Genomic DNA, 13,700 nt, shown 5'->3' on the forward strand with positions numbered 1-13,700 from the left:
TGAAGTAGCATCCACCAGGCATCAGAGCCTTCCTTTGTGCAGTTAAATTAGCCAGAATTTCAACCTTGACTCTTCCACCTTGGAATACCCTTCTGAGACTGCCTCACTCTTCAGAACTTGGCATATCTACCTAGTCCTGCGTCTGTGGGCTTTTGAAGGCTGACCAAGCAGGACGGCAGGAAAGAGAAGGGAGTGGACCTCCTCCACTTTGCTGAGAGCCCCATCAGAGAGGAGGCCGGAAGAGTCCTGGCCTCCCAGGTGGAACAGAAGGTGGGCTTCCTCTCGGTCAGTGGCAGCCGCATGGAGGGGCACAAAATACCCAAAGAAGATCCAACTTCTCCAATGGCCCACATAGGTTACGAAGATCCCCTCCAGACTGAAGTAAGATTGGCTCCCAGTAAACCAAGTTATAATTTTCAAGCCAGTAAGTTCTAAAATCTTCTTCACAAGAGTATTTCAATCTGAAATGTTTTTGTTTGGTTAAATTCCATCTTTATCTTTAAGAAAATTATCACTCAGTTTTTCAACTTCTTAAAAAAACAGAGAAGCATCAACTGATTTACCTGCCCATTCATTCATTTATTTATTCAGAAAATACATTTGAAAAAAGCATCTATAGAACTTACAGTCTCAAGAGGAACCCTGCAAACAACCTGCTATACAGTGAAAAAGACTGAAACAGTACCACAGCTTTGGAACATCCAGATGCTGGGGGAGTTGTAAGTACTAAATTCCAGGTCCAATGGAGTTTAATTCTCTTTTTCACCCTTCTTCAAACTTCTCCACCACTCCATGTCCCCAGCCTACCAAGAGGAAAATAATAGCTGGAGGAGTTGGGGAAGGTTTCATTCACTTAAGTGGTGACATGTGAGCCGGGGCTTGAAAGATGAGTAACAGGTAAAGTTGACAGGCAGAGCCAGTAGCAAGAGCTTCTAGGAGGTGGGGACAGTATGTTCAAAATCACTAAGGCATGGAAGACCGTGATGTTGGGGAGCAGGGGATGGTGAGCGGCTTAAAATATGGGCTGTCTGAGGAGTGCAGTTGACCGGTACCATGAGCATCAAGATGGAAAAGAAAGGTGGACGTGACTGGTCAGCTGTCAACATGTAGTGCTATTTCCTGACCAGAGAAACAAAAGCCAACCTCCCTGAGGCTGGGTGTGGCTCGAGATTGCACAGGAAGCATCCTCTCCTCTCAGAGCTGTATCCAGGTACAGCGTGGCCCTGCTCTCCCTTTTCACCTCCTGGATGGGCCCTCAGAGTCTGGGCCCTGACATTCCAATCCTGGATACTACAGTTGGGTCTTCTAAGATCCTAAATCTATTTTTGTTTTGAGACCCAATATCTAGTTGTTACATTATGTGTGAAACTGAGTTGGTGAGCGATCTATTCAAGTATCTTTTTCCTGTTGCCAGTAAGAAATAGTAGCCCATTTAGAGAACCTGCACTGAGGAAACTCAACCATAAGTCATGGTATTACTCAGTTTCTCACATAAACCAAATTTAAACCCACAGAAAAGAAAATCATTATGCTGACATTAGAGTTCATAGAGGCTTGTATAATTATGATAAGAAGATAATCACTTCTATAGCAGTTATTTTTAAAATCATAATTTTATAGGTAAGCATGCCATTTAGGGTTGGCTATACTGTAGGCAGAAAAAAATTAAACAGTCCTAGTAAAGAAAATGCTCAGAAGAGAAGAGAGGTGAGCTATGGAAATGGAGACATTGATTTTGAAGCCAGGAAACCTGGTTCATGAGACTGTCATTTACTGGCTCTGTGTCTTTGGGGAAGCCACTTAACTTCTCTGAATCTCAATTTTTCCTCCCATTGAATAGGGAAAATAATAATACCTATGTGGTTGACTTATGTTATTATCAAGTAGCATGGCATATGCTAAGGTGCTTTGTAACCTAAAGCCATTTTACTAATTATAATAATTACTAGAGGCCCGGTGCACGAAATTCGTGCATGGGGGGGGGGGGTGTCCCTCAGCCCAGCCTGCACTCTCTCCAATCTGGGACCCATTGGGATCGGGTCTAACCTGGCAGTCGGACATCCCTCTCACAATCCAGGATTGCTGGCTCCCAATCACTCGCCTGCCTCTGCCTGATTGCCCCTAACCCAGCCGTGGGCAAACTACGGCCCGCGGGCCGGATCCGGCCCGTTCGGCTGTTCTATCCGGCCCGCGGAGCCGAAAGAGCAGAGGGTTCTCTTGCTCTCCCCTCCGCTCCTTTACTTTGAATTTATATTAGTTCACACAAACACTCCATCCATGCTTTTGTTCCGGCCCTCCGGTCCAGTTTAAGAACCCATTGTGGCCCTTGAGTCAAAAAGTTTGCCCACCCCTGCCCTAACCGCTTCTGCCTGCCAGCCTGATCACCCCCTAACCACTCCTCTGCCAGCCTGATTGATGCCTAACTGCTCCCCTGCCAGCCTGTTTTCCCCTAACTGCCCTCCCCTGCAGGCCTGGTCACCCCTAACTGCCCTCCCCTGAAGGCCTGGTCACCCCTAACTGCCCTCCCCTGCTGGCCCAGTCACCCCTAACTGCCCTTCCCTGCTGGCCCAGTCACCCCTAACTGCCCTCCCCTGCAGGCCTGGCCCTCCCCAACTGCTCTCCCCTGCTGACCCGGTCTCCCCCTACTGCCCTCCTCTTCCGGCCCGGTCACCCCTAACTGCCCTCCCTGCTTGCCTGATTGCCCACAACTGCCCTCCCCTGCAGGCCTGGTTCCCCCCAACAGCCCTCCCCTGCAGGCCTGGTCCCCCCAAATGCCCTCCCTTGCAGGCCTGGGTCCCTCCCAACTGCCCTCCCTTGCTGGCCTGGTCTCCCCCAGCTGCCCTCCTCTGCTGGCCTGGTCATCCCTAACTGCCCACAACTGCCCTCCCTTGCAGGCCTGGTTCCTCCCAACTGCCCTCCCCTGCAGGCCATCTTGTGGCAGCCATCTTGTGTCCATATGGGGGCAGCCATCTTGACCACACGGGGGCAGCCATCTTGTGTCTTGGAGTGACAGTCAATTTGCATATTACTCTTTTATTAGATAGGACTAGAGGCCCAATGCACAAAATTCATGCAAGGGGCTCAGCCCTGCAGCCTGCCCACTGGTAGTTCCTGGAAGACATATTAACTCTTTATTATATAGGATTAGTTGGAAAAATAATCCAGGTTAAAATTCTCATATCAAAGAAAAACATTATACAAAAACCTACTAAAATTACTGCTATCAAGCTTTGTAATGATAATCCATAAGCCAAAAAACTTCATACGAAAAGTGCTTGAATAATAACTGTATTCTTCTTTCTTTTTATGGTATTTTTTATATTAAAATTAGTAATGGCTGTTCTCTAGACCATTAGACCTTAGAGATACTCCTCCAAAAAGGGCTCATGATCATAGAGAAATACTGCACACTGCAACTCAACTTAGAAACACTGGTTAAAACCTCTGAGGAACTTCACAATAACTTTTAATACAATGTTCTCTAAACTTCTTGGAGCATAGAGTTCCATTTTCAAGTATTAGCTTTAGTTCAAAAGAATGTATTTTGGGAATTTTTTAAAATAATAGTTTATTGATTTTTAGAGAGAGAGGAAGGGAGAGGGAACTGTAGAGATAGAAACATCTATGTGAGAGCACAACATTGATCAGCTGCCTCCTGCATGCCCCTTACTGGGGATGGAGCCCGAAACTCGAGCATGTGCCCTGACCAGGAATTGAATTAGCAATCTTCTGGTGCATGGGAGGATGCCTGACCACTGAGCAACACTGGCCAGAGCAGGAATATTTTAATATAGACTTTTCTTAAAACACAAGCACCCACAACAAAACTAATAACCAATTCTAGGACCAGTGTGTTAATATAGTTTTAGAGTGGAGAGCCTCAATCAGTTCAGCTTTGTCAAAATGGTAATAAATTCTAACTGCTCTGTAAGCTTTTTTTTTTTCTTGATTGCAAATAGTTTATGTTCCTCCTTCACTATGTGAGTTGGCAGTTTTCTGAAAACAAGTCAGGAAAAGAATGTATTAAGAAACTGAGTCACTTAGAATTTAAGCGCCTTTGCCAAGGTGGTGGCTGTGAGATTCGAACTCAAGCTATTTTGCTCCAGAGCTAGAGAATGATCTGATGATAAATCAAAATGTTTCACACTGTGGTCCTGCCTGGATAATCATGTTGCTGGTTAGAGCTGCTTCGCATTCTTTCAAGTGTCAGTTTAAAATAAACCCTTGAGTATTGTTGGGTAGATTCAGCATAGTCATTAATGGTTCAAGTTTTTTAAAATTAATTTTAAAATATGTTTTTATTGAGAGAGAGGAAGAGAGGGATAGAAACATCAGTGATGAGAGAGAATCATTGATTGGCTGCCTCCTGCTCAACCCACATTGGGGATCAAGCCCAGAACCCAGGCGTGTGCCCTGACCAGAATCGAACCATGACCTCCTGGTTCATAGGTTGATGCTCAGCCACTGAGCCTCATCGGCCAGGCAATGGCTCAAGTTTTTTATTATAGCACAGAAGATAATAGATTATCAGTTGTCTCATACCACCCAGACATTGCTTTGAGCTGTTCTAAAACTCTAAGGATGTAGCTACGAAAGATGATGAATTTGAACTTTGCTCAGCACTCCATAGTTTTATGGATGAATGAAACTCATGTCACCTCACCCCACAATCTGTTAATAATTAATATTAACAGCATATATGGATGAGTAACCCATAGTTCTCTGGGAAAGGAACCCGTTTTTGATCTTTTTTGTACTAGCTCAGATAGAGATGCCAAGAGCTGATTAAATAAGCAGTGCTTTACAAAGTTGAGCAGTTGCATCGTAAGCAAGTATCTCTCTTAGAATTGCATTGATCCATCTTCATTTGTGCTTTTTTTCTGGAAGAGGTTTTAGAAATCTTGGTTTTACTTTGACTAAATCTCAGGTTAGACAGAGATAAATACATACCTGTCTTGATCTCTCACGAATCTTCTCCCAAACCTACTGTTTTTGACATTTTAGTAGTTTTATAAAAGATGCTTATATTTATTAAGAATCAAATGGAGAAGTGTGCTAGTGTAAAGGTAATCTAGTTTTAACAAGTTTAAAGGACTTTCAAAATTATTCTGATGTATTCTAATTTTACAAAATGGAAATGTTATGAGAAACTGAAGAGGTATATTGTGTTTGGTCAGATGGGGAATAATCAGCTTTCATAAAACAAATATTTCTCATATACTCCATTCCAAATAATAACTCCAGTGAAAATATTTATTACATCACCCTCTACTGAATTTGTATTGTCAAATGGCTTTAGTACAACTTGATGTGTGTGTGTGAGTCATGTTTTTAATGTTCCTTACTATTGTGAATTATCTCAATGGCTTTTTGTTGTTAATACCGAGTTTCTTAAAATGGTAAGGTGCTGCTGGAATTTTAGTTAATGGGACCTGTGAAATGAAAGAGTTCTAGGTATTCATTTTATGAACAAGCAATAAGACCCTTCTGAATAAAGTTAAATTGGACATTTGAGAATTCAAAAAGTAATTTTTGTTGCCTGATGAGTTTGCTAAAGTGTGGGATCAGGTCTCCATAGGAGAATATTTCCCCCCTAAAGAATGAGAAATGAGTGCTAAATAAAACAGGGGATTGTGAACATATTTGTTACATGGGCTTTCTTTGAAACAAGAATTGCGGTTAATACCAGAAAATAATTTTAAATATAAATATTTTTTCTTAAAATGGTAGTTAGTACCTTCAATAAATAGAATTGAAATGGAAATGTCATTTATTATATCCTAATTTCTTTTTTTACTTTGAGGATTATGCTTATACTGGACTCACAGAAAAAAAAATTACCCCTACAAAAGCCCCCTATCCACAGTTAAGTGTTAGCAAGTTATCCCCCACTTTCCTCTTGCCTATGGTGACTTTAACTGTGAATGATAGGTTTTTCATTTGTACCTCTTCCCCATTTGTTTATTTGTTTATTCCCCCCCCCCCCCATGTTAAGTTCAGGAGTGACATCCCCAAACCCAGAGGAAGTTTGGTCACCTACCAGAAAGACTTTTTACAGACTGCAGAATGAAGATCAACATGTATCCCCCATACAGAACAGATCCAATAGATGCAACCTTGACTAATGAAACATAATCGCAAAAAAAAAAAAAAAAAAAAAAAAAAAAATCCCAGTCACACAAAGAGCTTCTCTCTGTGTTTGGGGGGACCCAGGAGAGAGGGAGCAGGGGCTCCTAGCTCCCCGGCTTCGCTCTTGGGGGACAAAGGACAACTCAGCCCCACCTGGGAGGATGCTTCTGTTTACATATCAGGTTGCCGCCTGACGATTGGCGGCTGGGCTGGAAGGGAAGGTCCTCAGGAAACGCGACACTGGGGATGCTGCCCCCTATCACATGACGGAAATTTCCAGTCTTAGAAAGGCGAAAAGAAAAGGAATAGGGTCTCTCAATCCACCCTTTTCTGATACTTCCCCTGGATCCCAGTCCCTAGAGGGCGGAAAAAGAGGTGGGTGAGTGGACGTTTTTAAACTTTCTGTTAGCCTTAGAGACTTGTCAATGTGCAAACTTGTGGCTGGATCCCTGCAGGGATGTGTGTGTGTGTGCGCGCGCGCGCGTGTGCATCTCGTCTGGGGCTTAGGAAACCCGCACACGTGTGCATCTCGTCTGGGGCTTAGGTTAGGCGTTGTGGCTCTTCATAACTTGTTGGTAGCCTCAAATTCTTATTATTTCCCAAAGGACCACACTCTGGGTGGGTTGTTGCAGGCTAACGACCGGACTGAATAGAAATTAAGTAACCGGGACACGGAGGTAAAGGAGTCTGGCTGGGAGGGCTCCAGTGGCTCCCTTTGCCATTCGAGAGCTGGCTGTGCCAAGGCAGGCAGTTCCCGGGGGGTGGGGGGGGGGGGCGGGAAGGGGTGGCCGGGCGTGGGGCGCTCGCACCCCGGGATTCCCTCCGTGTTGGGATTTTGAGTTCCATGGCCAGTGGCCGAGCTAACTGCCTATGGGAGGAGTCCGACCCACGGGGGCAGCTGGCGCTGCCTCAGCTCAGGATGGAGCTGGCAAGGTGTCACCCGAGTCGCAGGACCAGTGCCCGCGTCCTCAGAGTGGGAGCACTGGGTGCAGGACTTAAAATAGACCCGTCGTCCCTGACAGCTGGGCCACCCCGAGGCCAGCGGGGTTTGGGGCTGGCGCGGGTGGGGTGGGGGGGTGGGGTCTGGCACCAGGAGCCCTGGGGAGTCTCCTTCTAGGGAGGATGAAAGCCGGAGCAGTGCTGGGTCGGGGTCCTTGGCTCCGGTCGGGACGGGTTCGAAGACTGAGGCCGCGATTCCGCGGGAGGCGCCGCTGGCGGTGGGGTAGGGGTCACGCTGGAAAGGAGACAGGGCCGGTGCAGAAACGCCGAGCGGGAAGGGGGATGAAATTTGTGGAGCCGAGAGAGGAGGTCGGGGAAGAGGGGGAAAGCAAGAGTAATAAGAGTCCAAACCCCAAGAGGGTGGGAGTGGGAGGGAAATGGAGAAAAGAGAATGAATGGAGCGAAGAGGAGGAAGCATGGACTTGGGGAGCCCCTGGGAGAGTGCGTTGGGAGCACCTCGGAGTCCAGGAGTCTAGGGGTGAGGGCGGGGGCCAGCCCGCGGGTCGCGGGAGATGGCGCGCGGGGAGAAGCTCCTCGCCTGTTGGAGGTCCAGGTGGGCGCCGCGGAGGATGGATGCGCGGAGTAGGGGGACCGGCGAGTCCCCCTCTTCCTCTTAGTGATTCAGCAGGGCGTGTCCTAATGTGCGCGCCCGGACCCGCCCTGGGGCTGCATAGCGAGCTGCCGACTTGGTTAGAGGAAAGGGGCTAAACTGGCTAACCTGGGGAACCCAGGCCAGGGAGACTTAGTCGCCGGGGTGCCAGGGCTGTGAGGGGCAAGCAGTTGGGAGCCTTGAGGTTGTCGTGAGAGACCCCCAGCCGTAGTCCCCCGCAGAGCCTTTAGACCCCTGAGGCTGGTTCCCCGGGGAGGAAGGTTGACTCCAGCTGCCTGAGTCTCAGTGCAAAAGGTGCATCTCTACCTGTCTCGGGGGATCTTACACCCGAGAACTGAGGTGAAGTGACTGCGGCCCTAGAGCTGTGGGCGATCCAGGCCAGGCACTCCTGGAGGCTGCCCCTTCCCCAAGGCCCTGGACCTGCCTTCCTTGTTATTCGCTTCGGAGCGATGCAGCTTCTCACCCTTAATTACAGGGAGGAGAGAGCCGCCAGGCCTTGGCCCTGGATGGCCTGTTTCCCAATATTCACCTGTAGTTCGCCGCGCAATCAATCATTATAACTAAAATGTCTTACTTGTAAGGAGAGCATCCTACACCTAGATCACAATCCCCAGGGCCTGGTAGCCAGGGTGATAGCTTGGGCTTGTTTCAGCTTTGGTTCTAGCCTTTTGTAGACCTTACCTTTTGGGGGTTGGGGTGAGGGTTGGAGTGGGAAAATTAGCCCATGGGTGTGTTTTTCCCCCTCGCTGCAAACAAGTCTCTAAAGAGTCAGTGAGATTGGTGAACTGTCTTAAATGGAACGTGTGTGTGTGTGTGTGTGTGTGTGTGTGTGTGTGCGCGCGCGCGCAATAGATTCACATTCTAAGAAATGAAGCTACAGAAAAAAAAATCTGTGTTCCTGGTGGAAGTCCATAAGGTCAGAGACACTGAAGAAAACGCCTGCTCTTCCCAAATTACCGAATACCATCTGAGTTCAGAGACAGGAAGCTTTTAAGCTGATTTTATCCCAAACATCTACAAGCAGGAAGACTGGCGTCCGGGGATGAATAGCCATCCAGGCTACAGGCTGGGAAGGGAGCTCTGTGCTAGAGAGTGCCATGCCCAGGGCTCCAGGAGCTAGTCTCCACCAGGTTACCAATCAGAGTGGTTCATATACACACAATATTCCTTATCTGTTACCAGGTGCTTCTTTTATGTTATCACTTACTCTCATAATAACCTTATGAAGTAGATTGCATTATTATACCTGTTTTAAAGATCAGGAAATGGGGACACACAGTGTGGGGAACAGAGAACACCACTGGAAGTTCTATTTGGACATTAATTATTCTTAAATGTAAACGAACAATTCTCTTTCACTTTGTACTTTATCATGGGCAGAACTGGACAGGTGACTTCTTAGGGACCCAAAGCTGACTTGGTTTATTACAGACTAATCCTAGCCTAAGAAAGACAATGACGTAATCATGCAGCTAAAGACTAACTCTTTGCAGCCCCAAGACTAGATTGCTTGAACAAGTGGTTTTTGAGAAATGCATAGTATAACTATGGTTACCTATCAGTTTATCAAATGCTGAAAGCAAGCTTAATAAACATAGCAACTTGTGGACTCTGTATTAAATATTTTTCTTCTCTTATGCCATTGCCTTTGTTCATTTTCATCAGTGTTTTTCAGGCATCTATTCCTTTCCCCCTTATTCTTTGTACTGACTTATTGATATTTTCTATTTTTAAAACCTAAACTCTTCTTCTTCTTCTTTTACTTTTTACATATCCAATGCAATTATTTCTATAAAAATCAAAAGTTTTATGGGGTTTAATGACTATTTACATATTTTAATATATATCAAAATAATCATACATTTTTAAAAAAATTTGCTTCCATGTATCACCTGAAATCATTTCACATGCCATCCTGCCATGATGACACCCTGTAGGAAGGGTAAGGGGTGGGCACCAGGGAGAGACCAAAGGAAGCTAAGGAGGATGCTCTAAGTCAGACTTTGCACTAAGCCCTTTACATATGTGAATCGCACTTAATCTGCACGCAGTACCCAAGGCTTTAGGTATTGGTTATCTCCATGTAACAGAGAAGGAAATCGAAGCTCAGAAAAATTAAGGAAAGAGTCAAGGATCACACAGCTAGGAAGCGACAGATATGTCCCTCCTGTGTCAAAGTTTGCTTCCAATAAAGACAGCAGTAGGAGAGACTACTATGAGAACAAACGCTCAAGGAAAGAAGAGGCTTAGAACGGTGTTGCACAACAGAGTATGATGTGAGAGGTGGGAGAATGGAAAAACTGAATCACTTCCCTGTGACTGCTAATCTTCCTCTGGTCTTCCTTCCCCTATTTCTGTAATGACCTAATTCTATTCATTCATTCCAGACAATCATAGAGTATCATTATCTTCCAGAAACGGTATTAGGAAGTTTCTTTTATCCCTGTCTCTCTGACACCTACCACAGTCCTGAGCAAATGCTAAGTGCTCAAGAAATGTTTGTTAAGTAAGTGACTAAGTCTAGTGGGGGAAAGAATAAACAGTTACACTAACAGCATGTCAAGGGCCAGGGGAAATCAGATTTGAGTACTCTGCCACTGAACCTGGCTTAGGAAAGGGATCAGAGAACATGCCAAGACTAGGCAATGCCTGAGCTAGGTTTTGAAGCAGAAATAAAAGTTAGTTGGACAAGGGAAGTGCGGGAGGATGCTCAACAAAGAGACCAGTCTGAACAGAGAAAAGAAAAAATGGGAGCCACTCTGGGAATATAGGAGTTCAGCTCTCAAAATGGAGAAGGCAAGGGAGGGGTCTGGGAGGGACATGCGGTCTAGGAGGTCTTTTGCACATTCTCCCTGCAAGTGTCCCATTGCTCTGCCCCTCCCCTGAAGCTCTGAAGTGAACTGTGCTATAGGGAACAAGATGACTGAATATAGTACGTCCTCACTTAACGTGGTTGATAGGCTCTGCAACTTTAAACAGAAAGGCATATAACAGGACCAATCTTAATGCTGGCTAACTGATATAAACAAGAGTCAAGCTCCTCCAAAATGACGTTGGACAAAAGGACATTATTTGAGTACCTGCTGCACAGGAATTAGCAATGCATTTTATTATTTTATCATTTTATTGTGGCCCTATAATAGAGAACTACAGTTATTTAGACTCCTAGATAGTGTTTTAAAACCCATACTCAAATGGACAGACTAGACTTTGTTGTCTTCTATGTGGAAAAACCAAATTATTTTTCTGTTTCTCCAGGGGATATTCTATTTTAGCGTAGACACAATCCACGCAATTCTGAAAAAAGACTTCCAAGCAAATGCTCTTCTGTGCTTTTCCTTGGGGGGTAACTGAAGGGAGGGGGAAGAATTTCTCTCCTTATTTTGGTTTTTAATAGCTTTATTTTTTATTTCAGTGTGTTATAGAGGAGCCAGGAAATAAAAGCGTATTAAAAATAAAGTGAGATGGGGAATGGAATAACAGGAAGGAATAACAGATAGATGTTTATGCCAGTTAAGATTCTGGCTTTTGATAACAGACTTTGAAAACTTCATGCCCAATGCCGCTTTTTCTTTAGGAATCTTTTATATCAATTTTTCACTCCAGGCTCAGAGGGCTGCATGCCTTGTCACCCTTCTCACACTTGTAAAATACTGGTAGTTATATTGTTATTAGGAAGGGGATCAAAGGGTAAATGAAATCTGCAAATAACCCCAAGCCTAATTTCGGTTAATAGATTAAATCCTCCACTCTTCAGCATTATATCCTTGCCTTAGAGCCAAGTTTCTTAATCTTTCTGAGCTTCAATCTCTTCATCTATAAAATCAGGATCATAATAGCATCTACCTCATGAGATTGTTATAAGGGTGAAATGATTAGCACGTGTAAAATGCTTAGACTAATGTCTGATGCATAGTAAGCACTCAATATGAGATAGCTGTTATTTGTGTTATTACTTCTGCCACCCGCAGCATTATTTGAAATGTTAACATATGTCCATGCTAAATGTTCTTTGATAATGTGTTTTCCTCTAACTGTTGTAACTAAAATGAAGGAAACAGAAGAGAAACAGAAGAGAGGAAATGAAAAAAAGGCTGCATAACACATATGTAGAACCGTCCAGTCCACAATAGTGTCATTTCCTATATAATAAGATTGAATTGTCCCCTTATTTCCTGTTGGCTATTTGCCCCTATTGCTCCTGATAAACTAACGTGTGTCCATCATTAAAATGAACATCTTCTCCAGTTTCCTGTTTTCTCTTGTTTTTGTCTCTTTTGGTCACTGCTGTCACCCTGATACCTCATATCATGCCTGGAATAAACAGACACCTGTGCATGTTTGTAGAATGAAGGGAGGAAGGAAAACCTGTTTCATTTTTTTTCTTTAACTAGACACTTCTTCATTGCAGTGCTTAAGGCCTTTGCAGAGTGAATTGTGCATTGTTGATAGTCAATATAAATATTTTCAAATTAAATTATTTACTCAGTATTCACTGTGCACAAGATTCACGTGTGCCGTCTTGGGTGTCAGGGCGTGTGGCTATGAATCCCAGTGTCATCCTAGCGTTGGGCTTCCTGGATTCAGATCTGGGCTCTATCACTGGACTTCCTGTGATCAAGTTTTGGCTCTGAGTGACCTTAGGCAAGTCACTTACCCTGACTGCTTCATTCCGTTCATCTGTAAAATGAGGGAAATAGTTCCTATTTCATAAGGATTTTTTGAGGATTAAATGAGTTAATATGTGTAAAGATGAACAGTTGGCACTTTGGAAGCATGAGAAGTGTCTGTTCAACAGGTTTTTAAAACCCTGGTTTTCTAATTAGGTATCAGAACAGTACCTACCGTACAGAATTGATTCGATGATACTACGTGGTACATAATAAACACTGAAAAAATGTTACTTTTACTATTGCTTTGATTGCAAATATTTACTTCTATTGTCTGCTATGAGGAGTCGGGGCTCTGACTTGGCTTTTCCATTTTTTTGGGTCCATTTAAGTCTTATTGATTCTATCTTACCTTTCACACTTATACCCTGTGTTTGTCCTGTCATTGTGCCTTGCGTCATTGGCACCTTTTACATCGCATACTCCTCAGGACAAGGACTTTGCTCTTTGTTTTGGCATACTTTTATAACATTGGGTACACTCGCGGTACTATAAAAATGTTAAAGAGAAAAAGATGTAACTGAGCAAGAGGCCGCTTTGGCTGACAGCTGGCGGAGCTGCTGTTCTGTTTGCAGGGCTGGTACTCCCGCCCAGCAGCATCCCGCTGCGGCTGTGGCTAGTGTCGCCTGGCTCTGGGTTGACGCGCGCGTCCCGCGGGCCACCACCGGGGCGTGCACGGGTGCCCTGAGCATGAGCTGCGTCCTGGCGCGCAGGGAGCACCACGGGAGGCCAACGCCTTGGGGACACAGCACCGCTCACAGGTTTGTCTGCTTTTGCTTGCCTTTGCTAGAGAGACCGGCGAGTGAATGAGCTGAGCTTGAAAGGAGAAGGAGCAAAGAACTGGAAAAGGAGGGAAGTGGGAGGCTTCCTGAAGGAGACTGTAGTAGCCCTTTCTGTTTTACGCAACGTTTCGGTGTGGCCACACAGGCTCCGGTCCTTCCGGCATGTCTCCACACAGGAGGAATGTGGTGTATGGATGCGAATGTTCTTGTAAACTCTATGACCACGCTGACCTGAGTGCTAAAGTGATTGAACAGGGTTCGTGTTTCGAGCCTGGCTTTGGGAATGCCTGAAAAGCATTCACGGGTTCAGAGCACTGCGTAACAGGGGGTTATAGTCCTGAGAACACATTTCATCACTGTTTTATTCCTTTTTGTCTTTGAAGCAATTCTTTGGTAACAGCGCATTTAAACATGTACCTGACACTTGTCTGGCCTGTGTTGCTGTGCTGTAGTCACACCTGCTGTACAGCAGTCCACACAGTTGGTTGGCATATGTAGTTAACCTTTTTA

General features: G+C 45.1%; 1 protein-coding gene across 4 annotated transcripts in view; it reads left to right on the forward strand.

Annotated features, from left to right (window-relative positions):
- Nucleotides 1-12,926: 12,926 nt before the first annotated feature.
- The window catches only part of SLC38A4 (solute carrier family 38 member 4), a 61,677-nt gene continuing 60,903 nt past the window's right edge, over nucleotides 12,927-13,700 (forward strand). For 2 of the 4 annotated variants that reach the window (XM_080661383.1, XM_080661385.1), the window contains exon 1: nucleotides 12,931-13,169. The gene's annotated coding sequence lies outside the window, so the exon portion shown is untranslated. Of the gene's footprint in view, nucleotides 13,170-13,700 lie in introns of all 4 variants that reach the window. The other 2 variants (XM_080661384.1, XM_080661382.1) reach the window with 2 other exon arrangements.

This window comes from Plecotus auritus (genome assembly GCF_963455305.1).
Source record: "Plecotus auritus genome assembly, chromosome: 3".
Taxonomy (NCBI): domain Eukaryota; kingdom Metazoa; phylum Chordata; class Mammalia; order Chiroptera; family Vespertilionidae; genus Plecotus; species Plecotus auritus.